Source organism: Pelophylax lessonae (genome assembly GCF_965119305.1).
Source record: "Pelophylax lessonae genome assembly, chromosome: 9".
NCBI lineage: Eukaryota > Metazoa > Chordata > Amphibia > Anura > Ranidae > Pelophylax > Pelophylax lessonae.
The window spans coordinates 180,389,327-180,402,964 of NC_138776.1; the positions used below are offsets into that span (position 1 = coordinate 180,389,327).

General features: G+C 47.6%; 1 protein-coding gene across 17 annotated transcripts in view; it reads right to left on the reverse strand.

Moving 5' to 3' along the window:
• KCNMA1 (potassium calcium-activated channel subfamily M alpha 1) overlaps positions 1-13,638 on the reverse strand; it is a gene marked incomplete at its 3' end in the record, with an annotated part of 993,244 nt that overhangs the window by 359,732 nt on the left and 619,874 nt on the right. The gene's annotated exons all lie outside the window — the stretch shown is intronic.

Below are 13,638 nucleotides of genomic sequence, written 5' to 3' on the forward strand. Positions count from 1 at the left end.
TCACTGGTCTAAAGGCTGACCCTATCAGGGAAAAAATAGTGCGGGACTCCGCTTCCATCTTCCGATCCACCGGATCCTTAAAGGACGGAGCGTCCTCCAACGGGATAACAGTGGCTTTATTCAGTCTGGAAATAGGTGGATCCACCACTGGTGGTACCGTCCATTTCTTAATGAGGGATTCCTCAAACGGATAGCGTCTAGCAATGCGCTTGGAAACAGTAAAGGTACGTTTTGAATGATCCCATTCCTCTTTAATTTTATTACCAAAACATTTGGGTAAGGGAAAAACCTTCGCCGTCTTGGTAGGTTTACTAGTACCAAAGACCAAAGGGAATTTCCATCTCGGTTGCCTCTGCCGGTAAAACCTCAAGTCTTAAGGTTTCCCGGACCGCCACAACTAGTGCGTCCACCAATGCTTCTTCTTGTGCTATGGCGGAGGCAGGAACGTCCTCCTCACTGTCTGAGGGAACTTTACCTGAGACAACAGCCCCTGCAGAGGGACCTGCAGCTGCAATGACCATCTCAGAATCTGAATCTGAAGTATCAGATGAAATAGGGGTAGGCGGGGGTTGCTTTCTTGACCCCCGTCCCTGACAGGCCATCTCCACCCGAGACACCAAAGACTCCAAAACTGCTGTGAATGCATCAATACTCTGTGAACTGGAGGGTCCTGCGGCCACCTCGAGGGGATCAGGTGGGGGTACCTGTGTGGCAGGGTCCATGATTATTCCAGACACTTGCCGGAAAAATATAATTTGCCAAAAAAAAATAAAACTTTTTTTTTTTCTTTAGACCCCCAGCGCCCCTCAGTGTTACCTGCTTAGGGACCCCTACAGAGAGAGAGAGAGAGAGAGAGAGAGAGAGACCCCAAGGCTCACCACTTGATTGCTCAGAAGTTTCAATACAACCTGTTCCAGCACTGTCTATTACAGACAGGAAGTCTTTGGCTGGCTTTCCCGGGTAAAAGGAGGCGGGTCCGCCCCTTTGCGCGCCTTCCGGCGCCTCCCCCTAGCTCCTCGAGGTGTTTGGTCACCTCAAACATGGCCGCCCCATGCTGGAGACACGAGGCTACGCCGGGTAAAAGGAGGCGGCGCCGCTACTTTACACGCCTTTCGGCGCCTCCCCATAGCTCCTTGAGGTGTTTGGTCACCTCAAACATGGCCGCCCCCATGCTGGAGACACGAGGCTACGCCAATATGGCGGCCTCGTGCGATCTGCAAGACAATGGCGGGGGCCTGTGTAGGATAGCGGCGGCTAGCAGCGGCCTGCGGGATGTCTATATTCGGGCCTGGCGGCCTGCGGGAGTGTCTCGGCCCCACAACCTTCACCCTGAATGGTGATAAGCCTGGCCGGCGGTACAGGACCCTGGCGGGCCGCATGCGGTCCGTGGGCCATCGGGAGGCAGCCCTCTGTCCTTCTGGAAGTGACTGTTTGCTGGAGGAATGGCGATCTGGACTGCAGTGACTCAGGCATAGGCATCGGCCTGTGTACACCTCTGACAGGTAGGATACCTTTTACTTCAATAGTAATGCCCCTTATAGTACTGCCACTGACTTCAGTCACCCTTACAGTTTTGCAATGACCTTAGATAGTCAGCTCCCAAACCAAGCCTCCTGGTTTCTGTTCACAAAAAATCACACTCAAATTGGGGGATCTATGACCTGTTATAGGATAGAGGGGAGACCCATCCTACCATTCCAGAGAGGGGCCCGCGTCCACCACAAACCCGACAAGGGGGGAGGGGGGAACATTCTACTCACCATACCGGAACCAGGCGGGCGCCCACTTCTGACAGAACCCCTCTCCACCGGGGTGGGGGGGCTGTCGACCAATACGGACGCCGTGACTCTGTTGGTCATTGGCGTTCAGGCGAGACGTTTAACTCGCAGGGTCAGTCCCCGTCCAGTGGGACTATGTCGTGGCCGACCCAGCGCGGAGCTATGGCCTGCACGCGCTCGTAGGCTGAACTGGTGTGACCACTGGATCTCAACATCCAGCCCGTCACCCAGTTACAGCTTGCTTGCTTGAAGATCTCCAGGAAACTGGAGAAAAAAGCTGTCTAAAAAAATCTAAGAAAAAATCCTGCCAGGACCGAAGATCCTAGCAAGGCATCTAGGTCCTTACTCCTAACTAGACAGAAAAAACTGAATTTTTGTAAAATCTTACCTGTAAAATTCCTTTCTCTGAGTCCTCCGACAGTCGCCGCCTCTTCATATTCGTCACATATGGGGTATTAGACTTTGCTCCGAAGGAGTAGCTAGGCAACAGAATATGTTAACAATAAAGTTTTAACATATCCCACCCTCAAGGGGTGGTCCCCTCAGTCAATACCCTCCTACTTCCTGCAACCATATCTCAGTTTTAGTGGAATAGCAGTAGAGTATACATTCAAACCCCAAAAGAGGGGCGGGGGCGGCGACTGTCGGAGGACTCAGAGAAAGGAATTTTACAGGTAAGATTTTACAAAAATTCAGTTTTCTCTCACGTCCTCCGACAGTCGCCGCCTCTTCATATTCGTCACATATGGGGACGTCCCAAAGCAGTGCAAACATGAGGGGTGGGAAACGCATCCGCGCCGAAAGGCAACGCAGTCTCCACATCAAAGAAAGGAACCTTACCAAAGGAAGGAAACCAGCTGGGCAACAGCAAAAATAAGTGCTCAACAGGAGCAACAACCCAGGAAAAGACAAAAAACCAGGGGATACAAAACTTATCCCAACAGCCAGGAGTCCCCAACAAGGGACCCTAGGGAACAGCCGCACTAAGAACCTTGCGGCCAAAGGAAGCATCCGCCGATGCCTGAACATCTACTCTGTAGAATTTTGTGAAAGTGTGTACGGTCGACCAAGTCGCCGCCTTACACACCTGGGCTACAGAAGCCCCATGACGACAGGCCCAAGACGTACTCAGAGATCTGGTAGAGTGCGCCTTCACAGGCACAGGGGGAGCCTTCCCCTGCAAGGCATAGGCCTGTTCAATGGTCTGCCTGATCCATTTGGCAATGGTAGAGGCGGAAGCCGCCATGCCCTTCCGAGGACCCTCTGGAAGAACAAACAAGGAGTCCGTCTTTCGAAAAGACTCAGTCGATTTAAGGTAAACCCTAATTGCCCGAACAACATCCAGAGAATGTAGTCTCACCTCCTTTGGATGTTTAGGCTTCGTGCACAACGAAGGCAAAACAATATCCTCGTTAAGATGGAATTCCGAAACTCGTTTCGGCAGAAAAGAAGGATTAGGTCGCAAGACCACCTTATCCAAATGAACAACCAGGTACGGAGACTTGCAGGACAAAGCCGCCAGTTCCGACACTCTGCGAGCCGAAGTGATCGCCACCAAAAAGGCGACCTTTTTGGACAACATAGACAACGATATCTCCCTGATCTGTTCAAAAGGAGCACGTTGTAACACAGACAGGACTAGATTCAAGTCCCAAGGGGGCAAAGGATCCCTCCTAGGAGGAACCAGATGCCGCACACCCTGAATAAAAGTGCCAACCAAGGAGTTGGAAGCCACGGGACGTTGAAACAGAACGGCCAGCGCAGACACCTGACCCTTTATCGTAGCCAGCGCCAAACGCTGATCGACACCCGTCTGAAGGAAAGACAGCACACGGGAAACCGAGTACGTGCGGGGTGAAAACCCCCTGGACTCACACCAGGCAAAATAGGCCTTCCAAGTACGGTAATAAACCTTTCCCGAGGAAGACTTCCTCGCGTTGATCAAGGTATGAACAACCTCTGGAGAGAGACCCTTCTCCTTCAGGACCTCGGTCTCAACAGCCAGGCCGTCAAAGCCAGCGACTGTAAAGCAGGATGGTAAATCGGTCCTTGAGACAGTAGATCGTCCCGAAGAGGCAGACGCCAGGGGGCGTCGACCGCCAGATTCACGAGGTCTGCGTACCAGGACCGGCGAGGCCAGTCCGGTGCCACAAGAATCACCGTGCTGCGTTCCGAGTGTAACCTGCGAAGGAACCGGGACAGCAACTGAATCGGTGGAAACGCGTACATCAGCCTGTACTGATGCCACGGGGCCACTAACGCGTCCGACGCGTCTGCCCGAGGGTCGCGCGTCCTTGCCACGAACCTCTTCACCTTGTAGTTGAGGCGAGACGCGAACAGGTCCACATCTGGAAGACCCCACTTCGCGCACAACATCTGGAAGACAGCCGGGTGGAGAGACCATTCCCCCTGATCCAGGGTCTGGCGACTCAGATAGTCCGCCTGCCAGTTCTCCACTCCCGGAATGTGAACCGCCGTTATCGCCGGGACATGAGTCTCGGCCCAAGACAGAATGTCGGCCACTTCTCGAGCCGCTCGGGCACTCCTGGTGCCCCCTTGGTGGTTGATGTAGGCCACCGCCGTGGCATTGTCCGTCTGCACCCGAACCGGGCAGCCCTGCAGCCGGTCCGTCCAGCGACGAAGACAGAGCCTTATCGCACGCAATTCCAGAATGTTGATCGGGAGGGAAGACTCCCCCTCCGACCAGGTCCCCTGGGCGGACAGAACGCCCAGAACACCACCCCAGCCCGACAGGCTGGCATCCGTGGTGATTATCGTCCACGAGATCGGACGAAACGACTTGCCCCCGGACACCAACGGGGACTGGAGCCACCACAGAAGGTTTTCCCTGGTGCGATGACTCAACGAGATCTGAAGATCCAGAGATTGAGGTCGCCCGTCCCACTTGGACAAGATCTCCGCCTGGAGACCCCGCGTGTGAAACTGCGCGAAAGGAATCGCCTCGAAAGCCGAGACCATCAATCCCAGACATCTCATACACGTCCGCAGAGACGAGTTCGGAACGTCCCTGAGGGACCTGACTTCCTCCTGAAGAGTCCTGAGTTTGTCTTCCGGCAGGAAGACCTTCGCCTGCACCGAGTCCAGTATCATTCCCAGATAGGGAAGACGAACCGACGGACTCAGTGTCGACTTTGGAACATTTATCGTCCAACCGAACTCCTGCAGAGTTTGCATCGTGACAGACAGGTCCTTCTCCAGACCCTGACTGGTCGCAGACCGAATCAGAATGTCGTCCAGATACCCCAGGACAGAAATGCCCTGGGCTCTCAATAATGCCAGAACCGGTGCAAGCACTTTGGTGAAGACCCGCGGAGCCGAGGCGAGCCCAAAGGGCAACGCCACGAACTGGTAGTGATCCTCCGCAATGGCAAATCGAAGGTATCTCTGATGACCCTCGAATATGGGGATGTGAAGATACGCATCCTTCAAATCGATGGAGGCCATGAATTCCCCCGGAACCAGGGCAGCCACCACCGAGCGCAGGGATTCCATGCGGAACTTGCGAACCCGCACAGAGCGGTTCAGAGCTTTCAAGTCCAGAATTGGACGAACCTTGCCCTCCTTTCTGGGCACGGTGAACAGATTGGAATAAAACCCCCGAAATCTGTCCCGATGAGGCACCGGAACCACCACTCCCTGAGCCCTCAGGTCCCGCACCGCCAGGTGCAGATCCCGCAGGCGCTCTGGAGACAGTTGTAGATTTGAGGGAAAAAATCTGCTCTCTGGCCGAGAGAGAAACTCGATCTTGTAACCAGATCGAACGATTTCCAGAACCCATCTGTCCCGCACACGGGCCAACCAGAGCTGAAGAAAACCGAGCAAGCGTCCCCCCACCCCAAAACTGGGTGAGGGCGCCCCTTCAGGCCGAACTGTTATGGGCCGCAGGTCCGGATTGGCCGGACTTCTGTTTCCCAGACCAGGGTTTCTTCTGAGAGCCCTGGCCCTTGAACGGTTTGCCCTTGTAGTGCGGCCGAAAGGCACGAAAGGACCCCTGAGGGGGCCGAAAATGAGCATGCTTCTTCCCAGAAGCCCCCTTAGCCTTGGGGAAATGGGGCAAGAGAGTGCTCTTACCCCCGGTAATCCCCTTAATCAACACATCCAGGGACTCCCCAAAAAGGCGAGACCCATCATAAGGCAGATTGGCTAAGGTTTTACGTGAAGATTGGTCCACCGACCAACATTTCAACCAAACCAGGCGGCGAGACAACACCGCCACGCTGTGCACACGCGCGGCCAACGGAATCAGGTCCAGGTCCGCATCACACAGATACATGACACCCTGGTGGATCTGATCCACCATATCCAGGGTCGCCGCCGAGGCCGAATCGGCCACTAGGACGCGCCTAAGCATCTGCGTCCAACTTGCGATCGCCTGGGCCGCCATGAGAGAAGCAAACAGAGCCTTAAGCATAGAACCCGTAACAGAATAAGTATGACGGGCAAGAGACTCCAGTCTCCTATCCGTGGCATCACGGAAAACAGGGGATCCCTCTGCAGGGATCGCAGTGGCTTTGTTCAAAACCGCAATAGCATGATCCACTGGCGGAGGCACACACCACCGTTCATCAGTGGCAGGCGAGAAAGGATAACGCAGCTTAAATTTACTTGGTACCGCAAAAGGCTTGCGCAAATCGCGCCATTGGTCCTTAACAGCGCGCTGAAAATCAGCATTGCAGGGAAAAACCTGCGGCGTCCTGCGTTTTCTCTGCGTCCCATAAGCCGCCAAGGCAGCTGGGGGACACACCTCGTCCTGCAAACGTAGCGTCTGCTTAATGGAAGCAATCAACTCATCCATGATTGCAAGCTCTTCAGGCGAGCCAGGGGGAGAATTATCAACCCCCTCAACTTCAGCCTCTACCTCAGACCCCACTAGATCAAGAGAGGAGCGGGACCCCGATAGGGGGGTCCCCGCCAGAACAGCCCCATCACCTTCACCCTCAGAATCAGAGGACAGAGCAACTCTGGGCCGTTTAGTAGATTGAGCAGCCACCAGCATTTGCACCTGTGCAGCAAGGCCAGCCACAATAGTGGCCAAATCCCCCCCTGGGGGGGAAACAGCGGTCCCCTGGCTTTCCACCAATACTGTGGGAAACTTGCCCTCCTGAGAATCCATTGCCCCTGTATGCCAGACAACCAAGGGTTAACTGCCCCCTTACAGCAAGCGCGGCAAGCGCAGCCCACCGCACCACACTCAGGCACAATGAGACCCCCACAGGGAATATACAGACTGAATACAGGCAATGGAACACAGGAATAGAAGGATAAAACCTGAGGAGACTCCGCTGCTGCTGCTGCCTCGATCGGTGCTTCCAGGAGAGAGGAAGTGATGCTGCCAGGGCGCTCTATGTAAGCCTATGGAGGCTACAAGAAAATGGCCGCCGTGCATGTAAACCATGCGGCCGGAGCGGGCGCCGGTAAAATGGCGCCGTTTGGCGCCGAAATCGCCGCTCCACAGTGCATAAAATCACACACAATATTATCCCATAATATGGATACATGTTAGATCGCCGCAGCGATCGCTGTATATGCCCCAACATGCCATTAAAAACATGCCCCACAGCACACAGCTCCTCACACTGCCCAGCCTGACATACTCAGTGTCATACAGCTCCCCCCCCCCTTGCAGCCCACAGCATGCAGCCGAGATATAGGGAGACAAGCAGTGTGATTAAAGGCAGGTTACACAGTCCCAGACTGAGACCCCCCCCAGACAGACAGGTCCCCACATAGATACACTTACCTCACATGGCGTGGGGAACCCGCACAGGCGAACAAGCCGCTGCACATGAGGCAGGGAGAGTCGCAATTCAATACGCACACAATGGCGGTTCAGAAACCGCACAGCGTCCGGTGAGGTAGCCACCTCACCAATCATCCCTGCACCGAACAGGGATGGGTCGTTCACCGTGCCAGGAGCGTTACCTGGCTGAACGCTCGATGGCAGACTGGGAAGCCACTGACCCACGACCTGCGACCAGGGGGATCAGCCCGAGACCCAGTCCGCATGATCCTCTTCGTCCGAAGAACTAACTAATGCTGACAAAAATAACAGCTAAATAAAGGTAGAGAGAAAACTCAAACAAAATATCAAAAAGAAGAAAGAGTCTGGGACAAAAAGTCCCAGCACAGAGAGAGCCAGCCACTCCTGACAAGCTAGACATTAAAACTGAGATATGGTTGCAGGAAGTAGGAGGGTATTGACTGAGGGGACCACCCCTTGAGGGTGGGATATGTTAAAACTTTATTGTTAACATATTCTGTTGCCTAGCTACTCCTTCGGAGCAAAGTCTAATACCCCATATGTGACGAATATGAAGAGGCGGCGACTGTCGGAGGACGTAAGAGAAAAACTGATTTGCTGTAGCAGAGAGAGAGAGGATATACCCTCTGGGACTGCCCCTAAGGTGTGGCCAGAATGTTTTCTTTCCTGTCTAGTCCTACTCCTGTAGAAGGCAGTATAACCCGAGTTGTTATTAATCAACGAGGACTACGTCTGTCAATGAGCGACAGAGAAAGAGGATTTTATGCGTTGTCGTTCCTTTCTGTTTTTCCTGTGACCTGCATGAGTGTATGAGAGGAAGGAGAAGGAGATAATAAATGGACCAGTCCTGAGCCTTTGAAGGAGTTATGGATGACCCTGGTGTATACACAGTTGAGGAATGGTGGAAACCCCTGTTTTTGATAAGCGCAAGTTTACCTAGGGCTGGTGTTGGTCAAACTATATGGTGAGTGAGAAGTGAAGGTGGAGGATAGCCACGTGGTGACAGACAGTGGAAGAGAGGACACGTTAAATAAGCGCTTTATTTTTTAATCAGAACAATGAAAATGGACATTTGCACTTTTACAATTTATGAAGAGCACAGTGTACTTTTTGGAGAAAATGCTGCACTTTATTTGTAATTGCACTTTATATATATATTTATATATATATATATATATATATATATATATTGGTTTGGACACATATGAATTTGTATAGAAAATGTAATTTATATATGGACACATATGAAGCTTTACAGTATATTTATTTTTATTAAATCAAATGTATGTATATGTTTACATGAACTGAAGAATTTAATTGAGCACATATAATTTTGTTTTGCTGAAGCTCTGTATATATATATATATATATGTGTGTTTGAATAGTTGTTTGATCACACTAGGGGAAATCTAACACAGTAACTGAGTATAGGGGAAAGCGTAGGAGAAAATAATTTTTTTTTTTTTACGTTTTGGATTGAGGAATGAGGGATTGGAACCCCTGTCATATTTTTATTGCTATCCGTGTCCCTGGTACAAAGATTCACCTTCTCTATTTGTCCTGGTCATCACCATCAGTGGCTCTGAAAATGAGGGCAAATCTAAAACTTAGAGGAGTTTTTAGCTGAACAGAAATCAAGATGAATTTTCCAACTGAGACAATTGGCCTAAAAAAATATGTCTAAGAAAGGATTTAACCCATTTTGGATAGATTTCCATTCACTTCTTGTGATTACAGGACAAAAAATTGAAGGGAAATCTTTCTAACATTACACAAAAGAGAAAAAATGTCTGGGTTTAAACATTCTCTAACTATCCTAAATAATATTAAAAAAGGTTTTGGCTTCAGCTATACGTAAATACACTGCTCAAAAAAATTACAGGAACACTTTTTAATCAGAGTATTGCATCAAGTCAATTAAACTCCTCGGATATTGATCTGGTCAGTTAAGTAGCAGGGGGGAGGTTAATCATTTTCAGCTGCTTTGGTGTTAATGAAATTAACAACAGGGGCACTTGATGGGCAACAATGAGACAACCTCCAAAACAGAATGGTTTTACAGGTGGAGGCCACTGAAAGTTTGTTTCCCCTACTCATCTTTTCCGTTTTTCAATAGTTTAGCATTTGGCTAGGGTCAATAGCTCTGCTGGTACTGAGGCAATACCTGGACCCTATAGAGGTTTTACCGGCATTTCAACTCCTCCAGGATGGCACATCAATACGTGCCATTGCCAGAAGGTTTGTTTTGTCTCCCACCACAGTCTCAAGTGCATGGAGAGGATTCCAGGAGACAGGCAGTTACTCTAGGAGAGTTGGACAGGGCCAATAAGGTCCTTAACCCATCAGTAGGACCAGTATCTGCTCCTAAAGGCCCAACATCCTCTAGTGGGCCCTGTGCTCACTGCCCAACACCGTGGGGCTCGCTTAGCATTTACTATTGAACACCAGAATTGACAGGTTCACACTGAGCACGTGACAGATGTGAAAGTGTCTGGAGAAGCCTTGGAGAATGTTATGCTGCCTGTAACATTGTTAAGCATGACCGGTTTGGTGGTGGGTCAGTGATGGTCTGGGCAGCTGTATCTATCGAGGGACACACAGACCTCTACAGTCTAGACAATGGCACTCTGACTGCCATTAGGTATTGGGATTAAATCTTTGGACCCTTTGTCAGACACTACTCTGGTGCAGTGGGTCCTGGGTTCCTCCTGGTGCATGACATTGGCCCACGCTCACGTGGCGAGAGCATGCAGCCAGTTTCTGTAGGATGAAGGAATGAATACCATTGAATAGCCCCCATGCTGGCCTGACCTAAATCCAATAGAACACTTCTGAGATATTATGTTTAGGTCCATTTGGACCCATTAGGTTGCACCTCAGTCTGTCCAGGAGCTCAGTGATGCCCTGGTCCAGATCTGGGAGAAAATACCTCAGGACACCAGCCGTCATCTCAAAAGGAGCATGCCCCGACGTTGTCAGGCATGCATACAAGCATGTGGCGCCATACAAACTGAGTACCATTTTGAGATGCTGCAATGAAATTTCAGCAAAATAGACAGGCCTGCAGCATCATTTTTTCACTTTGATTTTCGGGGTGTCTTTGAATTTGGCCCTCTGTAGGTTGATAATTTTCATTTCAATTAAACAATGTGGCATTCTTTCATTCCAACACAATATCCACCCCATATCAGTATAGATATCCAGCGTGATATTTTTTCCCATTGAGATCTGATGTGTTTTCAAAGTGCTCCTTTCATTTTTTTGAGCTGTGTATCATTGCATAACTCAGATTTGAATGGTTCACACTGTTCATGCCTATTCTCATTCTACACTGAGCATATAGCTTATTATGCTATTGCTATCATGCTATGATGGATTGTAGTCAGATCACCAGGTAAAAGGAGAGGGAAAGAGAGGGAAAACGCCTAAAAAAAAGAAAACCGATGCAGCCACCACATCGAATGATTGGTAAGCAGCAATATATTACATTTTTGCTTTTGGTTTTAATACCACTTTAATCTCTGGGTACCACTTTAGGTTTCTATGTATAAACAGTATAAAAACGGTGTCACTATGCATGTTAAGTAATTGTTACCAATACACTGTAGTGGTGGTAAGGGGATGTGTACTGTCTTACAGGTAATATAGGTGTTGTGCTGGATCGCTAACAAACTAAAAAAAATACAAAAAACAAACATATATTATAGGAAACCAGAGTGGGATTTAAAACAATCTAAAAAAACTGTAAAGGCACCAAAAAACTTATCTTATATAAGTGCAAAATACCCATTAGTATTTAATGTACTACTGATGTTTTTACTGTGTACTATGTGACATGGATCACCTACCTAAACCTGACCAAGTACATCCCTTCATGGAAACGGTATTCCCTAAATTGCAGTGTCCTCTTTCAGCAGGATAATGCTGAACGACAATGCAAAATGGTTCAAGAATGGTTTGAGGAACTTGTTGACTTGACCTCCAAATTCTCCAGATGTCAAGCCATTCAAGCATCTGTGAGATGTGCTGGAAAAAAAAAGTCTGATACATGGAAGCCCCACCTTGCAACTTAAAAAACTTAAAGGATCTGCAACTGACAGTTGGGTGCTAGGCTTCACAGCATATGTTCAGAGGTCCAGTGGTGTCCATGCCTTGATGGGTCAGGTCAATATTAGATGGGTGCTCATGATATTATGGCTGATAAGTGTATATTTAACTGAAATAGTTTAGAGGCACAAATATTGAGGCATTGCATGAAATGTAAATTTTAGTTCTTGCTATAAAGTGCACAGTAGCAATGCTAAAACTAGCATTCATTTGGAGGTGTTTAATGCTAGTTTGCAGTGACTGAACAAAAGAAATAAGGTCATGTGACCCATTTGTTTAAAATAAAAAACATTGTAGGGTGCACAAAACAAGGGATACTAGTACTTGTTTGTATTCAGTTATCTAAACCCACCCTGGTTCTACAAGAAGACAAAATGTGCTTATTTTTCCTAAGAATGTTTCACGTTTACCAGTAAACATTTGGAGAAACTCTATTAAGGGTTCACATGGCTAAAAGCAAACAGGAGAGAATTTTGACATGACAACGCTGTAAAGAAGAATATTTTAATCTTAATTCACAGAAGATTATTTAGGACTATCTGATCAAACACAGGTATAGACTTCAGCTTGTGGCTACACGGGACTGCACCTCTAATTGCTCACAAATACAAATCAATGTTTTCTTCCAGCACCTGATTTATTACTTTTGGACTTCAGAAATATTGAGACAAGTTTGGAACTTTGATACTCTAGGTTAGCCTTAATATGAAATTTTAAAGGTATTCCAGTCTGGATTGCATGTTAACTCTACATAAGAGGTACAAAATGACATATACTTAAAGAAGGAAGTTATATAGTATATTTGGTCTGTATAACTGGAAACTCTTTGGTTTACCAGTAAATTATCGATAAATGATTGCTTCTTTATTGTTTCATAAAATTGTATTACTGTAATGGCTACATGTCACTGAACATGTTTGGCTGGGCCAAAGCCTGGCCAGCACCTGATCAACACATTATTTCATGTGACTTCATATGTCACTGGTTACTAGCTACTGTGAAGCTATACATGACAAATACCTCCATGATCAATTAATAAAACTGGCAGTAAAATAATCTTATAGTTACAGAACAAAAATGTACTAAAGAAAAATCCTATATATATTAAAAAAAAAAAAAAAACTGTGATGTTTCATAAACATGAAAAGAAGTTAAAGCTAAATTAAACCTGTTTTAAATAAACAATATACTGTAGTTGGGTGGAGTAAAAGTAGTTAGATTCCTAATTGCCTCAATGCACATCCTAGGTTCCAGTCAAAATATATATTCTATGATGTATACGCATGTGTGCTTACAGAGCAGTTATATACTGTCACTTACATGCACAGTTTTTTAAAACTGGAAAAAACAAATATTTTAATGGCTGCATGGTTAACATTCAACCATAATCAACATGTATGGACAGGCTTATCTGTTTTTTCTTAAGCACTGACTTAAAGCTGTACCATGGGATGCCCATTTCCAGAAGCATTTTTAAAATAATTCCTTAAGCATTCACATTACCATCCCGGACTTAATTTTACCCAATAATCAGTTGGTCACTTGAGCATTCTAATCACCAGGGTTCATCTACTAAATGCTACTAGTTCTTGCAGCTATGGAGCCAATGATATGTACAATGCCTTCAGAAAACTATTCCAATTTTTGTTCAAGTTATATAATAACAAATAAAAATCCTACTTAAGGTGAAAAAAATGTACGTTTTGCTTAGATACACAAGTATGTCTACTGTACATGTAATCCACTTTGATCTTTTAGCTGTAACACATCTAAAAGGTAAATAAGGCATATCAGTACCTACAATTTTGAAAGGCTTACAAGAATATTGCAGGAGGACCTCAGCATCATTAAAAGTGGCTATATTGTGTAAGGATTCATTTATAGGATTTTAACTTGTAATACTCCACCCAAACGTTAATCAGTTGGGTTTAACATTAAGATTTTTTTCTTGCTTGCATCCTGATGCCTTTA